Source organism: Gorilla gorilla, chromosome 5 (assembly GCF_029281585.2).
Source record: "Gorilla gorilla gorilla isolate KB3781 chromosome 5, NHGRI_mGorGor1-v2.1_pri, whole genome shotgun sequence".
NCBI lineage: Eukaryota > Metazoa > Chordata > Mammalia > Primates > Hominidae > Gorilla > Gorilla gorilla.
Window position 1 is genome coordinate 139,235,125 of NC_073229.2, and position 18,373 is coordinate 139,253,497.

The 18,373-nt window shown below is 34.7% G+C and overlaps 1 long non-coding RNA gene across 2 annotated transcripts in view; it reads left to right on the plus strand.

Annotated features, from left to right (window-relative positions):
- LOC129534500 (uncharacterized) overlaps nucleotides 1–15,886 on the plus strand; it is a 42,572-nt gene extending 26,686 nt beyond the window's left edge. Inside the window, exons 2-6 of one of the 2 annotated variants that reach the window (XR_008681115.2) lie at nucleotides 661–812; nucleotides 4,055–4,086; nucleotides 4,268–4,359; nucleotides 9,069–9,166; nucleotides 13,306–15,886. This is a non-coding gene — a long non-coding RNA (uncharacterized lncRNA). The remainder of the gene's footprint in view (nucleotides 1–660; nucleotides 813–4,054; nucleotides 4,087–4,267; nucleotides 4,360–9,068; nucleotides 9,167–13,305) is intronic. The other variant, XR_010134349.1, reaches the window with a different exon arrangement.
- Nucleotides 15,887–18,373: the final 2,487 nt, after the last annotated feature.

Genomic DNA, 18,373 nt, shown 5'->3' on the forward strand with positions numbered 1-18,373 from the left:
CTATGTCTAAGCAAATCCTAAGCATTTCTGGAATCATTTTAAATTATCTTCATCCTCGTTATTATGTTTCTGTTCCTAGCAAACACATTTTTTATAAGAATTACTTGAAAGCCTATTAGCTGCAATACCATTTTTTCAGGTTATGGAATATTCAGATGAAACAGTGACTGAATTAGAGAAATAATTAAGATCATCCAGAGATGAATACTATGAGTACCATACAGAAGGGGAAATAATGACTCTGGAGACTTTATATTTCCACTTTTTTTTGTGAAAGGATTTGATTTGAGTATGATTTCATTTTGTAAAGTGAAAACATAGGGCTGGAATTATTTTATGAAAATCCAAATACGTGTAAAAGGATAGGATGGTGCTGAATAGCCACAAGAGTGGGCTGTGCCAGTTAAGACGCCATTGTCTCTCAGATCCTGATAGGCCCTTCTAAGTTCTACTTTCTAACGATGAAGGTAGGATTTCAAAAACTGTATTTCTGTATTGTCAGCTGTCTTCCTATTAGATTCTGCTAATAGGGGTATAGCAGGAAGACAGGAGGAAACTGTGAAGAACTTGCTCTTTGCTGTTTATCTGCTGCTCCTGACATTGTCACTGTTGACAGCTCTTTACCCTGACATTGGCTGGTACTTCCATTTGTCCCTCCAGAATCAGCTTCTTTGTGACCTCCTCAGAAGTATAGACACAATATGGGCGGTGCTGCTTTCCCCAAAGTCTGAGTCATAGCTTTGCAAGACTTCTTCTCAAAGCTCCAAGGTATCAGTACCAACTGGTTGGCATCCACGCCTTAGAAACCTCAGGTAAAAAGACTCTGATGCTCTTTTTCAATCCTCTACATACTGATAACTTCAAAATATGATTTCCCAGTCCAAGGCCTGGTAGCTACATACTGAAGTTACCGGGTCTGTGTTATCTTGATCTTCTCTTTTTGGCTTTTTCAATCTTTCAACCCCTATTTAACCCAGCCCTTAAAATTACAGTTGTCCCTCAGTCTACACAGGGGATTGGTTCCAAGACCCCTGCATATACCAAAACCTGCACTACTGAAATCCCACAGTTGGCCCTGCCAAACTCACATATGTTGAAAGTCAGTCCTCCATATACATAGGTTTCACATCAAGAAAATAATGTATTTTTGATTGGCATTTGGTTGAAAAAATCTGCATATTTATGGCAGCACTCAGTTCAATCCCACACATTGTTCAAGGGTCAACTGTATATTCTCTGGTTGTAATATCTAGAACAAATTTTGATTTTGTGATGGGTCCTGATTAATACCACTATTTTTCGTTACTTCAAAACTTCCATACTGCAGCTACAGTAATCTTTCTTTCGTGTGTTTTTTTTTTTTTTTTTTTTTTTTGAGACAGAGTCTCGCTCTGTCGCCCAGGCTGGAGTGCAGTGGCACTACAATCTCCGCCTCCCGGGTTCACGCCATTCTCCTGCCTCAGCCTCCAGAGTAGCTGTGACTACAGGCGCCCGCCACCACGCCCGGCTAATTTTTCGTATTTTTTTTTTTTTTTAGTAGAGACAAGGTTTCACCATGTTGGCCAGGATGGTCTCCATCTCCTGACCTCGTGATCTGCCCGCCTCGGCCTCCCAGAGTGCTGGGATTACAGGCCTGAGCCACCGACCCCGGCCCAGCTACAGTAATCTTTCTAAAACACGAATCTTATCACTTCCTTTATTTCTCAAATTCAGTGGCTTCTCATAATTTTCAAGAAAAATTCTAAACTTATCCTATCATGATGACTTAGCCCTAACTATATCTCTGACATAATCTACCATTACTTTCCCTCCCTTTCAATACACAATAAATTTGACCATAAGGAAGTGAGATACTCTTAGTTCTTCTAATATTTAGAACTTCCTCTCATTTCTGGACCTTCACACATCTTTTGAGTGAGACACTCATTCCTACTACCTTACTTTGGGTAATTCTTATTTACATGTGAGGTATAAGTTTAAACATTATATATATATATATATATATATATATATATATATATATATATATATATATATATATATATATGTTTGTATATATATTTGAGTCAGAGTCTCCCTCTGTCTCCCAGGCTGGAGTGCAGTGGAGGGATCTCAGCTCACTGCAACCTCCGCCTCCCGGGTTCAAGTAATTCTCCTGCCTCAGCCTCCCAAGTAGCTGGGATTACAGGCGTCCGCTACCATGCCCAGCTAATTTTTGTATTTTTAGTAGAGACGGGGTTTCACCATGTCGGCCATGCTGGTCTCAATCTCTTGACCTCGTGATCCGCCCGCCTCGGCCTCCCAAAGTGCTGGGATTACAGGCATGAGCCACCTTGCCTGGAAACATAATTTTTTAAAGACACCTTCTGTTTGTCATGAAATGGTGCATGTGCCATTGTATTCTGCTTTTATTACATTTCTATCTCCCTTTCCATGCTTCCTCACAATTGCTTATGTAATCTAATGTTACTGAGCCTTTGTAGAACATTTATTTCCAATTGAGAGGCCAATCTCAGCATATTGTAAAATCACAAACAATAAGAACAATAAAATATAACAACAAAAATTTAATACCAATCACCATCATTCCAATTACCAGTCGCATCAAAGCTCCCTCTTTAGAAACTGGGATACATGAGATTTAACTCACTTATAATATTTTCTTATTTCTTTTTATATTAGTTAAATGACTTGTTCTCTCTGTCATACTCAAAGCTTCAAGAAAGAGAGGACAATGTCTATGCTACTTTTTCACCTGGCCCAATTCTTGATGCCCATTATCAGTCATTAGCACTTGCTTCCTCATCAATGGCCTGGGTCACTCAGGTTCTTGAGTAAATTAGAAGAACCAAGAGAAATCCAACTCACAGAATCTCTGGAAAGATTATCTTTCCCTCCCTGAGCACCAAGGAAACTGTTTAATAAAATGGCCCATCTAGCTCTAAATAGTCACATCATATCTTTGTCTGCAAAATAACTTTCTCCTTGCAAATGCCTAATGTCTTATGAATTTCATTCAGCATTTTAGTGCTTGTGTCTCATCTCCTTGTTCACAATAATCTATTTCCAGAAGGCAAAACATTCCTTACTTGCCCTTTCTATGTGTACCCATACTCAGCAGGAATATAACTGGCCCCTAGCAAAGGTGAGTCCAGCGGAGAACAAAGTACATTCAAGAAAGGCACTGTGTGAGCAAACATCTCACTTCAGAGAAATCCAGGCTTTGCACTTGAAGGTATATGGGAGGACATAGTGGGTTCAAATTACCCCACTTCATCAGGCAAGGGGCCCAGGTGGTTTAGTTAATGATAGCTTCATACCAGGTGAGGCCCCCATCAGCATATTCTGGGAAAATATTGATAACTTATGAATGAAAAAACAAATAAGTAAAAAGGAGATTTTCCTTTTAAATATCTTAAAGGCATTCAATGACTGAAGTCCAAGAAACACAATGTGCCAATAACAGAACTGGAATCAGTAAGAAAGAAAAATGAAGTATCCAATATGACAAAACAATGCTGCATCATTTTAATGATAGTACATAAATCAATGTTTTTCTCAGCATTAATATATTTATTTAATTCATGCATCATAAAATTTTAAATAAACTTTGAATGTTACTAAGGAGATATGTAAATGCCTCACCACCCTTGTCCCTCACCTCCATATAATTATAAACATAATTTTATTATTTTAAATAATAGGGGTTTTAAAAATATCTTTGAAATAACAGGGGTTAATATCCAGTGCAATTTCTGAATGTGTTGCAGTAATATCAGTTAAAACAAGCATCTGATTAATGTGGCTTGGGAACCTCAGACAATTTATTGAGCTGCTTGCTGTTTAAAATCTATGATACTTTCCCTCTTCTGTGCAGATATTGATTTGATAGATGAAGTGGGGGTAATTTTTCTTTTAGAGTGGTGATGTTAATGGTCATTGAATTTTCACTGACAACAGCAGTGAACTATGTTTATTAGGGAACTCGAATAGTTGTTTATTTTCCTTCTTTCTTTTGTTTGTTTCTCCCTTTTTCTTCTCCTTATGACTTTAGCCTTTCACAGATGATGGAAAACCTTTAGAAAGGTAAGCCTGGATTTCAGCTTGTCTTTTTGAAGGCAAGATTAATTATAAAGAGGAAAGAAAGATAAGGGACTTTTGTCTGGTTCTATCATCTTAAAATCTTGGTCAATATATGCCTTCGTGATCAGTTCTCTATTGTTTGAAGTTGTTTCCCTATTGAAATCATTTCTCTATTTTGCACCAGGTGCATTCTAGAGTCCATAATGACATCACAACATCATATTACATGAGTTAAGCTATCGGTGTCATCTGGGAATGGGTATCTCTCAAGGCAAGGTAAGCAAGATAAAGATTCACACACCCCAGGATTTCATCATCCATCATGACACATACCAGAACATCTACTAAATAAGGTTAAAATTCCATTTTAGTGAAGAGGCCTTTTTTCCCATGAGTTTCCCATCTTATAGGGAAAAGTATAGGAAATTTTTTTTTGTCATTTGAAGAATAAACAAGCTGCCAGAAAGCCTGGAAGTGTGGTGTCAGCTGTTTACAAGAGACTAATGGAAATGCCAGTTGCTCACCTCTTACAGATGTTGTTGGGGTCTATAGAATGTTGTGGTCATCCCTGCTAGAAGGAGACAGTTTTATTTTTTTGAGAAGCTGAGCTTGGGTACATTCCCTGCCACTGAGGGAAGGAGCAGGTCCCAACTAGCATATCATCTAGTCAACCTAGAATGGGCTCCTAGAGTCATTTTCAGGCAATTTCATTCACTGTTTCAACATTTTTATGAGAAAATAAAATGAAAATTATGTATATAAAATCACAATTACATAGACATGATATAGTTAAGTTTATATATATAATTGCAATATATATATACAGGCACTTTAGTGAAAATTTACTATATACATTATAAATATATGTATATAACTCATATATACATATGTATATCATGAGCATATGTGTAACCTAATTTTGCACGTGTGCATATGCACATAATATACCAATAGATAGTTTACTGAAAACAAATTTTATCTGGGTATTTCACTGAAGACTATCTGAGTAGACATGATGTAAATGGAAATCAAACATGTGCCAGCTTGAATACTGAATCTGCCTTTAAAGATATGACCTGGGCAACTTATTTTTTCTGAGCTTCAATTAATGATAAAGTAATGATCGTCATAACTTTTTTGTAAAGTTGTTTGAAGCCTCAAGACGGTAATTGTAAAGCACTTAGTGTAATTCCATGTAGTACACACTGACATTCCCAGGTTATTATTGAAATAGATATTTCATGAGGTTTTAAATGTAATATAGAATTTCACTCAGACATTTATTAAAGAAGCATTTAATATAATCTATAGTATTGCATGTTACTTGGAAATACAAAGATAATAAAGCCACAGCCCTAGCTTCATTGGGCTTATACTCTAGGAATGGTACCATGACAGAGAAGGACATAATTCTTTTAACAGGTGAATAGTATGATATGAGATAATGATTTAAATATACTTCTCCCAGCGGTTTTGTTTTATTTTTAAAATTTACTTACGTATATTATTAGTTTAATTGATACATATTTATGGGGCACAGTGTAATATTTTGTTACATATGTACAATGTAATGATCAAATCAGAGTAATTAGCAAATCTATCACCTCAAACATTTATCATTTTTTTGTGTTGGTAACACTCAAAATCCCCTCTTCTAGCTATTTGAATATACAATAAACTGTTGTTAACTGTAGTCACCCTACAATGTTATAAAACACTGGAACTTATTCCCAAGAAGTTTTTTTTTTTTTGCAGTGATAACAATTGTTGTTTTTAATAGTGCATATAGATAGAATTAGAGTGAAGATAAATAGTTATCCCTTGAATTATATAGGACTAAGTTCAAAGAAGACCTCATTCTAGGCATGGAATTCTGCAGGTGCACAGGAGCTAGTTTCTCCAAACTTCACCAGGTCTTCACCTGGAGAAGCATATGAAAGGGACACGGCGCCTGAGAGCTCAGCTTGTGTTTAAATATATCATTCAGGAAGAGAAGCTATTCACTTTATTCACTTGCCTTTCTACACCTCCCTTTTAGTGAGAGTCAGGTGTTCAACTGGTTTCCCTTATTAAAGGGTGGGGGAGAGACCCTCAGAGAATCACTTGTAAAGTTTGAAGAAACTTGTAAGACAGGAAAAATAATATCTCATTTCCTGTTTTGAACTGTGTCCAATCACTCTGTGTGTGTGTGTGTGTGTGTGTGTGTGTGTGTGTGTGTGTGTGTGTGTGTTGCAGGGGGTGGTGGGGAGGGTTAAATCTTTGAATAAATAGTTTTATGAAATCAGAATGAGAGTAAAATTTTATTAATGCACTGTACAATCCAGAGGGAGAAATAAAGGTTCAACAGAGCACAATTAAAAAGTGTATTAGAAAATTTTAAATAATTTTATATTGCTAACCCCAATGAATTCAACCTGTTCAATAAAGCGGTTATATTTACAATGTATTAAACCAAGTGCAAGGATAGAGATGTGCAGGGAGTGTGACTGGAGAAGCATGGTATTGGGGAAGGTGTCCTAGGAGAGTTATTGTCCAATCTGAATGTTAAAACACGTTATGCCTTATATAATCAAATTTGGCATGGAAAAATATTAGAGATCATTTCAAGGAAAAGATGAACTAAAGAACATGGGCAAAAAACAGAATGTGATAAATTATGTTGTATATTTTACTACGTTTATTACTTGTGATATGTTTCTGTTCATCCCAGTAAAGCACAGATAAGAAAACATAAGATTTCTTAAATACTCATAAACAAAACAGAATTATTTTTCATCCACATGGATGAAGCACTTTGCAGTAATATTTTCCTTCCTGCCAAGAGAACAGTAAGACAGTAATGTTGACACAATCTTTTTATAATAAGATGTCTAATTGGAATGGAGAGTTAGGAGACTTGTCAAAATGTTTTGTTTACACCGCTTTTAGTTAGGTTGTATAATGATTTTGGTGGGGTTGGGAGATGTGGTCTCATATGGAGCAGCAGTGGTGATAGAGGAAGTAAATTAACACTGCAAGCCTTCTATTTGCTGCTGACATTGAAAATAATTGCTGTGTATCTCATTATATTATTTTTAATTCATTGTATGTGAGTCCATTAAACATAGTAGGTGATGGCACTTTGAAAAACTATTTGCTGGCTCAAAACTTGTCTATCAATTAACTCTTTCAAAAATAATTATTGATATCTAGAATGTGTCAAAGTGATGGTGATCATCCTTGATGATACAAGGTCAGTCAAGATAGATACTAATTTTGCCTACAAAGAGTTTGCAATTGAAATTCATTTGATTTCTCAGGAAGAGTAGGAGAAACTCATCATAACTCATCACTCCCCAAAAGCACATATATGTTGATTGATATAAAAATAATATACGCCCTGCTACTGATAGAGAGAGCAGGAAAATGAGAAGGTCTCTTTCTAACTTGCATCTTCAATAGAAAGATTATGCAATATGCTAGCTGTTTATTCCATACTGAGGGTCCATATTCAGATTCTAAATTCCTCTATATTTTTCCTTTTTTAGAATAATAATACATGATCCACTACCATGGTCAGTTTGTCTATGAGTTAGCTTTATTCAACACAAGTATAAAGTTTCCTTAGAGATCAATGTATAGACATCAGTATTTCATACCTGTGAATATATGATTAGTGAAATGAATGGGAGCAATGATAATATTTATGATTGCTACAGAGAAAAACTACTTAAGCCAAATTGGTCCAGTGTTTTTTTCTGGAAAACTGTTTTACTGGAATGTGAGAGAGAAAGAGAGAGAGGCAGAGAGATAAGGCACATTCTTCAGGTAAAATTTCTCCAATCTATGTCCAAATAAATTAATTTGTGAATAATTTATAGTAGTCTTGGTCTTTGGTAAAGTGAGATAGCAGCACCACTGAGACTAACACTAGCGCGTTGGAAAACACTGACAACAGGAGAGAACAATCTGTTGTTTATGCATGAGGCATGAAAAGACTTTATAAGTTTGGATAAATGTTCAGAATGCAAACCTACATGATCCATACAGCTGCCACACTATAACCTAGTAAAGTTTCACTGAAGTGCCTGATTCCAGGGAGAGATCCATAACTTGGTGGAAATTAGAAAACTGACGATTTTCCAGTCACCAACTTGTCCGCAAGTGGAGCTATTTTTTTAAATTGTGTAGGATTTTGAAAAAATTAGGTTGCTTCTCTTCCAATTATTTTGGTCAGTGACATGAAAACATATCTATACTTTTGAGAGTGAGCATGTTTTCTTGGCCAAAAGAGACTGCAAAAGAGAGATTAAAAAAACAGCATTTACTCTGCATATTTGTGTTAGAAAAGGAATTTCTCAATATATATTAAAATGTTGTTATTCCTGTTAAAAACAGAATAAGCTCAGGATGTTGCCGGTATGACTGGAATACTCTGTAGTCACCTTCCATAGGAAAGCAATTGGAAAATATAATTTCCCATTCATTACCTTAAAAATAAGTTTATTATGCCTAATATTCTTTCCATAATATGTTTTTAGAAGCAAGATAGTCAATAGCAAGATTCAAAATTTGCCTTACATATATTTTTTAAAATTTTCATGATTAATGTTCAACTTGGTGAATTATAGTCTTGATATTAAAAATTATTTAAATTGAGCATACTTATTTTTTTGTTTTCCACTGACATAAACTGTACTTTAACTGCCATTAATAGGAACTACAAATATTTCATTTTACGAATGAGGAAACATACAAATAGATTAAGTTAATATTGGAGTTCATCAATTATTTTTTGAAGAGTTAAGTTGAAAAATGAAAATAAAAAATAGAAGGTGATTTATACATTTCTATCTGTTTGCTCTTTGGAATATGTTTGCCAAGATGAACTATCATTAAGTATAAAGTATTTAAAAATAATATAAACAGAATCTTTAAACTTGTAAGTTATGATTTAGTGAAAGCCTTAATTACAATAATAAGCTGTTTGGACTTAATTTTTTAAGGGAGAAGAGAATGATCTCCTTAATATCGAAGAAGGCAATCTTATCAGTGATGTGAAGAACGGATGGTTGGAATATGGACGATTGGATCCAAATTAAAGGTGAAAGCCTGCCCACAAGTTATTGCAATAGTCCAGTGAAATGGTTAAGAGGGCCTGTCCTAGGCTAGAAGCTGTAGGAATGGAAGGAAAAAGACAGATGTAGAAGGATGCTAAGATAAAGGAACTAGCATTAGTGGGAGTTGAAGCTTGATTACAGGTTGAAAGAGGTGGAATGACAGTCCACACTCGGGTACCCGGCTTGAATCACTTGAAGTGAAATATTCTCGAGGAGAATTCTTGAGGTGGTGTGTGCATTGGCATGGCTCTTGGGAAAGCCGGTGCTCGCACTTCCAGATTTAACATAGCTGTTGGAACTACCCCTTGGAAGATACAGAAACAGGCTTAAAACAGATAGATGAAGACAAACTATGATTGCTTAGAACAAGTTATTTTCTTATTAAAGCATAATTATTTTTCAAGGAAAGCAGAGGAAATTTAGAATTTCAGGTATTAAGTGGCCGGGCGTGGTGGTTCATGCCTGTAATCACAGCACTTTGGGAGGCCGAGGTGGGCGGATCACCTGAGGTCAGAAGTTGGAGACAAACCTGGCCAACGTGGCAAAACCCTGTCTCTAAAAAAAAAAAAAAAAAAAAAAAAAATTAGTCAGGTGTGGTTGTGGGCACCTGTAATCCCAGCTACTCCGGAGGCTGAGACAAAAGAATCTCTTGAATCCAGGAGGCAGAAATTGCAGTGAGCCGAGATCGCGCCATTGCACTTCAGCCTGGGGGATAAGAGCGAAACTCCCTCAAAAGAAAAAAAAAAAAAAAAGGCCTTCTTCTTTTGGTTTAAAAAATTCAAGTGAAATCCAATAATATACATTTTATACTGGGAAATTAGTCTCAAACAGAGGCTGACTTCACAAAGTTTCCACCAGTATGTGCCTTTATATCTAACTTAGAAATCAATTTCAGAGCTGAAACGCCACTGCAAGTATTTCTGAATACTCCTTTTAGTCATCTGCTCAATCACCGCTGCTGCACTATCAGAAATTTTGCATTTGAGCAGTCAGACAGGCACAGACAAGAACCTAGGAGCACTTACCAGTAACAATCATGAAATGGGAAAAAAGTGGTTGGAAGCTTAAGCTATTTGAGCATACTTTTGATACTACAGCTGGTAATTGGAATTTTTGAGAAATGTAAAATGTATATACACCATTTAAGCCTCAACCTATTTTCCTTTGTTGTGAGTTAATTTCATGCAATTACAAATGATCTTCTGAATTACATGGCACTATGGATGTGTATGGTTTCTCAAACATTAAATGGTTCATTTTCATAAGTAAATCTCAATTAAAATTTTTATCTCTATATGGAGTAAAGTAGGTATTTAATTTTTTTCTCTATAGGTAACCTATTTTCCATCACTACATATTCAATGGAAAGTGGAAAATCATTTACCCTGTAATTTGAAAGGCCATTTGTTTCCTGCATCAAATTCTATTTATACAGAACTGCCATTCTGGTCCATTTTTAATTTCTCTAGCTTTGTGCCCAAAAAAACACTTAATTAATTAGGATTTATCTCTTAATTATTATGATATTTTGGTAAGGTAATTCACTCTAACATTTCTGTTCTTCAGTGTTAGTGTAATTGAGAACTGAATGGCTCATAAAGAAGGAAACTTGCCTGTTTTGATATTAAACAAGAATAGAAATAAGAAAAACATTTCCCTACATAGTTTATATAAACAAGTTCTCAAATAATTTTAATGATTGAACTCAAGTACCTTAGTGGTACAAACAGCTAAAGTTGAAAATTTTGTTTGAAGTTGTCCTGGATTGATATTTCCCACAGGGAACTGGCAAAAGCAAATGCAAATATTCTAAGATGTAAGAAATCAAGTAAATAATAAATAAGCCACAAATAATTTTCAGAGTTAAAGTACCAAAAAAAACTTAGTGGGTCACAGATTTTGTAAAATATTGCACAATAAAAGAAAACAAGTCACCATGTGTGAGCATTAGCTAACACAATAATTAGCCTTGTTAGATTAAAAAAGGCTCCAAAAAATTTGAATCATCAAAGTTGGAATATATTGAAAAAATACATTTTTGTATTAACTATATTAAAAATACATTTTCAAAAATCTTGAAAATATATGTCAACAACAAAAGATTATAAAAAACAAACCAAGGAGATATATATGTATATATGTGTGTGTGTATATATATACATATAAAATTTGATTTATATATAATTATATATATACATAAACATTCAAATTAAAAATGAAATAAATGGGTTAAACACAGTCTTACAGACAAGTAAAAAGAGAGTGAATAGATAATATAGTTGAAGAATTTTCCATAATTGATCTCAGATATTTAAAGATACGAGAAATACAAAAGAGAGATTTAGAAAGTTCTAAGAAAAAGTGAGAAAATTTAACACAACCAAACAGGATTCAAAAAATATCTAAAAGAGATAATTAGGAAGAAATGCTATTTATTCAAAGGAATAATGGATGAGAATTTTCTTTTGTGAGAAACAGAGAATAGAAAGTGCACATCATGTTTAAGGTTCATGGCTTCATTTGACTTGTAGAGAAATCAGAATTTGTAGACTTTCATTTCTTTAACTTTCTCTTACAGAAATGTTTGTTACACTTTTACTTGGCAGGAAATATTTAGTTTTTTAATACTCACTTTATTGAAGTAAACATTTTCAAGAAGATTGCAAAAAGTCCTGAATATGTACATTCTGCTGACAACAAGAAAATATATAAAGAACTCAAATAGAAGACTAGGCAGGTGGTAGAGTTCTTATTTAAGAATATATGCATACTCTATTTCTTGTCATTTTGAATCACAGTTCTGTTATGAATGCTTACAATGAAGAGACCAAGAAACCATTCCATTTATTTAATTAGTGACTAAAATTTTCAGTTTTTATTTCCTGGAGTCTTTTAACCTGAAGCATTGTGAAGACCAAAAACTTAAAAGACATGTTGATTGTAGGACATATATTAGTTTACGCAAATACGCAATGTGTTTGTTTCAAAACCACATGTATAAGTTGACTACTATTTCTGAGTGGGATAAAAAACTTCATGGAAACAGTTTATATAGAGAAGAGGGTCCAAGTTTAAACTACAAATGGCTCCAATCTGTAGAAGGAGAGTGCAGGTAAAGAAGACAGCAAATGAGACTCTTGAAGAGCATCAGTTGAGGTATTGCTCCTCACAAGAAGGCATTAGCTGCGGGGGTCTTCCCGCAGACCCTGACCCAAACGATGGATGAATAAAACATACACTGACACACAGATATTCTGTTTTGCCAGTCCTGCTGAGTGTCCGACCGCCTGCCCACCAAGAAAGGTTTGTCACTGTGGCTGGCCTTGAGCAGTCTGCACTCCAGGCATTTATTTAGTATACAATTAACAACAGATGCTCTGAGTTAACACACTTGTGGATAACTAACATGGTCAAGAGAATAGTTCTACAAATGAATAAAGCTCAGGTACCACGGTTTAGAGTAAATACCATTAGGCGGCAACATCCCTGGTCGACCTGCCCCCCAGCCCCCCCCCTCCCACTCAAGAGGGCCATCTGGCTCAAAGGTTAGTTAATGGAAGTAGGGTAAACAGACTTAACTCGGGAAGCCTCTATTGTCCCTAGTATTTACCCTATGACCTAATGCTCTAAGGTAAGGACCAGCTGCCTTCAGCCTGTTCAATTATTACAAGCTATGTAAAAAAGGTTTGTGACTATTCCCTATAACTTTCCCTAATGTTTCCCTTTAATATTTCTGCCACCATCCTGAGTGAATCCCAACAATCAGTGAAGTAAGGGGGAAAAGTGGGGCATGTTAGAGTCTTGGAAGCCATGAGAGAAGAGAGTTTTAAGAATATGGGTGTGGCTGACTTGGTAAGAAATTGAGTAAGGTGAGTACAGAAACATCATTAAAAATATTGGCAACCTTAACAGAAACATTTTTAATGGAGTAGTAGGAAAATAGTTAAGATTGTGTTGGATCAAAGTGTGTAACTGGAAACAACAATTGAAGATAGCCTGTGCAGACCAATCTTCTGAGCAAGTTGGCTTTAGGAGAGTTCAGGAATATAAGCAAATAGTTAGAGATAGTGAGAAATTGGATGTTTTGCTGTATTATGTTTTCTTTTACCTCTTTTTTATACAGTGGCTGAACACACCAGAAAATTCTGGTATACTGATATGATTGCCATAGAAGAGAAGAAAAAAAGAGGAAAAATTAAAGAAACAAAGTTCTGAGAAGAGTCAAGGGGATGGGGCTTCAAAGAAGATATGAAATATTGGCCTTTTTCCTTTGGTAAAAGGAAAGACATTTCTGTCATTAACAGCAATGAAAGAAAAGGTGGGCTAATCTAAGTAAGATTGCAGGTTTGTTGAGGACAAGATTCAGACAGTGAAAATATTAAGTGAGCTTAGAAAAAGGATATGGGAATGAATGAATGGACTGTTTCCAATTGATATTACAAAAGTGTTATGGCTATTGATAAAGAATCAATGAAAAAATATGAATAACAGGATGGTCAGGCAAAAATGAGAGTTTAACTGAGTTTGAAGATAAGCACAGGTCAATAGTACCTAGGCTCATTCATCATTGTTTTGTGACATCCTCCAGAAAGCCCATAATAATAAGATCAAATAAATTTCCATAACTGGAATTATAAAAGACTATTAGATTGACAAAATAATAGTAAAGTTTATATTGAATGACTGGTTGTAAAACAATGACTTGAAAAAGAGAGAGGTGATGCCAGATTCAGGAGATGCAGAGGAATATGGTAGGACTTGGACAACTAAAGATCTCCATTTTGGTAGAAATAAAGATATGACTCAGTAGAAATTTACATAAAACATTAGGAGGCACAGTCAAAGAGTGAGATTTCAGAGTAGGTTATCCAAAGAAAGTTTTCAACTGATAATTAAATCTATACTATTAGTGCTTATGTGAGTGACTCAGCTGGCTAATATGAAAGTCAGTGTTTTGAAGAAGTTGAAGATAATTAGGGCAGAGTGAGAGGAATACCAAAATAGACAAAAAGAAACCACATATACTGTAATTTTGGGCAGCAAAAAGGATTTTTTCATGTCACTTTTAGTACTAACTGGGTGACAAAAGTTAAATAACTCATTTATTTTCCTAAACTTTTGATTAATTTCCTTATTGGAGGCTACCACAAAGAAAATTGTAACTTTTAGAATTCGAGGTAAAGGTCAATCATACATTAAATGTCAGTCCTGAGAAAAGAAATTGAGTCTTGACAGTAGAATAGATTCAAAGAGAACCACCAACTTTGCCCCCTGCTAATGCAGCTTAGCTATAGATGCCCCCTGAAAATAATTTTTGGCTACAGTAATTATATAAAATAAGCAAACAGAAATAGATCTTTGCTCCAGGAAATTTTCAATGCTGCCCTGAGATTGAGTAGGAAAATGTGTGTGTGTGTGTGTGTGTGTATGTGTGAATGAACATGATCAGATACTTTTGGAATGACTTTGGATATTAGTACGTACACTATAGGCAAGAAATTCTGAATAATTCAGTGATATAAGACAACTTCTGTGTCTTTTAAAAATTATAGTCTAAAGAAAGATGTCAGAGAGATGAACATTTGCTTTGAACAAATGTAACATTTACAGAATCCTTTATACAAAGAATTAAACAGAAGTTCATTATTTGTTTTGTAAAATAGTTATTATAATATCCTTTTAAATGTCGTCTCTTCATTGAGTTTTAATAATTGGATAACTTTTGTAGAGCTCAAATATTTTGTACATCAGGATTGAAATGCATGCTAACAAAATGAACCTAAAGAAGAAAATTGAATAAAATATGGTTCTTTCAAATAAGCAAACAAAATTTAGTAATCTGAAAAGCAGAAATATTGAGGAAAGAGAATGCAATATGCACTAAAAATATATACCATTATATATTGTATATATAAAATAAATAGAATGGAGATGGTTAATGGTTACAAAAATATACTTAGAATAAATAAGATCTAGTATTTGATAGCACAGCAGGGTAACTACAGTCAACAGTAATTTACTGTACATTTTAAAAAGCTAAAAGAATATAATTGGATTACTTGCAACACAAAAAAAGTGTAAATGCTTGAGTTGATGGATACTCCATTTTTCCTGATGTGATTATTATTCATTGCATGCCTGTATCAAAATATCTCAAATACTCCATAATCATTTATACCTACTATATACTTGTACAAATGAAAAATTAAAAAATAAGAAGTGTTCATTTAAAACATAATGGTTAAATTTGTGTGTCAACTGAGTAGGTTAAGGAATTTCAAATAGGTGGTAAAACAGTTTTGGGTATGTTTGTGAGGATGTTTTAGCAAAAGACTGGCATTTGAATCAGTAGATTGGGTAAAGAAGATCTATTCATCTGTTGAAGGCCTGAGTAGAGCAAAAAGGTGGAGAAAGGACAAATTTTCATCTCTTTTCTGAAGCTGAAACATGCATCTTCTCCTGCCTGTGGACACTGAAGCTCCTGGTTCGAGTCCGGGACTCAAACCAGCGTGTCCCCCAAACACCCACAACCTGCAGGGCCCTCAGCCTTGGACCAAGACTTACACTATTTGCTCCCCTGGTTCTCAGGTTCTCAGATTTGGACTGAATTACACTACTGGCTTTCCTGGTTCTCCGGCTCACAGACAGCATCTGATGGAACTTCTCAGCCTCCATAATCTCATGAGCCAATTCCCATAATAAATATTCTCTTATGCCAACACATATCCAGTTGGTTCAATTTCTCTGGAAAACCCTAAGATCATACTAATTCCATCATATTTAATGTACATGTTGAAATGTGAAATACTGTTTAAAAAATGAACATTTATTAAGTTTTCTATGAATTAAATACAGATATAATCAAAATTAGCAAGTTTGGTGGTTCCAAAGTCTCCTAAATGTGACAGAAAGAACAGTTAAGAGAGGAGAAAAAAAGAATGTGATATCTAGAAAGAGAAAAACTTTTCCAGTGAAAACCTAAAAATTCTTAACCACAAGTTTACAGTTAACATTAAAGTATATTTAGAAGTAGAGAAGGTAGGAGCATTTAAGCTCTCTCTCCCAAGAACCTACTATATTTTTATTACTACTGTTTTTTAAACTTTTATTTTAGGTTCAAAGGTACATGTGCACATTTGTTACATAGGTGAATTGCATGTCACAGGGTTGGTTTACAGATTATTTTATCACCCAGGTAATAAGCATACTACCTAATATGTGTATCAATGTTTAGCTCCCACTCATAAGTGAGAACGCATGGTATTTGGTTTCCTCTTCCTGCATTAGTTCGCTTAGGACATGATCTTGTTCTTTTTTATGGCTGCGTAGTATTCCGTGATATGTATGTACCACATTTTCTTTACATAGTCTATTGTTGATGAGCCTTAGTGTTGATTTCATGACTTTGCTATTGTGCATAGTGCTGTGATGAACAAAAATGTGCATGTGTCTTTATGGTAGAATGAAGGAACCTACTAATACTATTTTAACAGAACTTTGACAGCCGCTTCTCTATTTACACAGCCTAACATAAACAAATGTGTCTGCTTAGGTCAACAGTTAGAAACGGGAGGTTTACAAAACTCATTTGGCATGAAGACCAGTTTTGTTTGGTCTACAGAGATTTTAAATTTTGCAAACATTTAAAAATAATGAAATTTTATATGAAAATAAGTTTTCTGGCTTCTTTTGAAAGAACAGAATATTTGGTGACACTGCTGTTAAAAGAAAAACTTTAGACAAATTAAATTTGACAGAGTTTAATTGAGCATAGAACGATTCATGAATAAGGTAGCTTCCCAAACCAGAATAGATTCAGAGAGACTCTGGCAGTGCTGAGAGGTTGAAGATTTATGGACAGGAAAAGGAAAGTGACACACAAAAAATGGAAGTGAGAAACAGAAACAGCTGGATTGGTTACAGTTTGCCATTTGCCTTATTTGAACTTGCTTTGAACAGTTGGCCACCTTTGATTGTGTGAAACTCAGTGATTGCTACAAGAGTAACAGCCTGTTTACACAACCATTTAGGCTACGGTTCACTATGTATAGAGAAACCTTTAGAATTAGCTCAAAATATGTAAGGAGGCAGCTTTAGACTAAATTTAATTTAACACTGTGCTTTAAGTAGCAGCTGGTTTCTTTTCACGTGGGCCTTAACCTGTTCATTTTCCAGTCCTTTCCACTTACCTGTATACTTACACCTGCCCTTCCTGGAAAATTGTCTTGGCCCTTGTAGGTGTTTGACTTTGGGATGCCCTGCTCAGTCTGTGGGTTCTGAATGCCAATCAATTCCTTGCAAATCCCATCTTTTACTAATGTGGAAATCTGACCTCTACTCAAACCTATGTGAAAGGTCATAAGGCTCAGGAAATAAGACAGTAGATATGGCTCTGCCTGCACCTGTGAGAATACTGCAGAAGTAGAGAACAGAGAAATTCAACCTCCTGTGTTTGGATCAGACAAGAAACAATGGAAGGATATGTGGCAGAAGTAAATAAAGTAATTAATAAGAAGAATGAGACAATTTAAGGAGGGAATTTTATAAAATGATCAATTGATTGTGGAAATGTTTCACTTTCATTATTTCATATCTCAACTTCCTCGTTCAATTAATTCAATAATGAGACTTTCTCATTTTCTTATACCCTTGTCTTCAATTAATTAATGCAGTAAATGAATGAGAAGTCAAATTTAAGAGAAATTTTCTATAGAGAACAATTAAGTCCAAAGGAAAAGATAATGAACAGAATTTAAATGAGTAAAATAAATTTATAAAATGTGATGGCCAAAATTATCATACTTTGTGTAATTTCTTTCAAAATGTTGGATGAATTTCATTCATTTACCACATTGCAAAATGAAAAATAACATGTAAAAGTCAGGAGAATAATCTTATGAAATCATAAATAAAAAGGAAATTATAGTTTTCATACTTTTGGTTACAAATGACAGAAGACAAAGGAATGTGAGCAATTGAAATCCAGTAGTTTTCTCACAAAGGTTAATTGAAAAAATGAAGAAACACTTAAAAGTGTTAGGCAAATGTACAGTCCCCTCTGCTCACTGACACTTGTTGGTATTCCTGTTTACAGCCTCTAAGACTAACTTTCTTAAAGTTCATGAAATATTTTATCTTAGTATGCTTCAATTCATCACTATGGCAATTTAAATTATCTTTAAAAGTAGTAT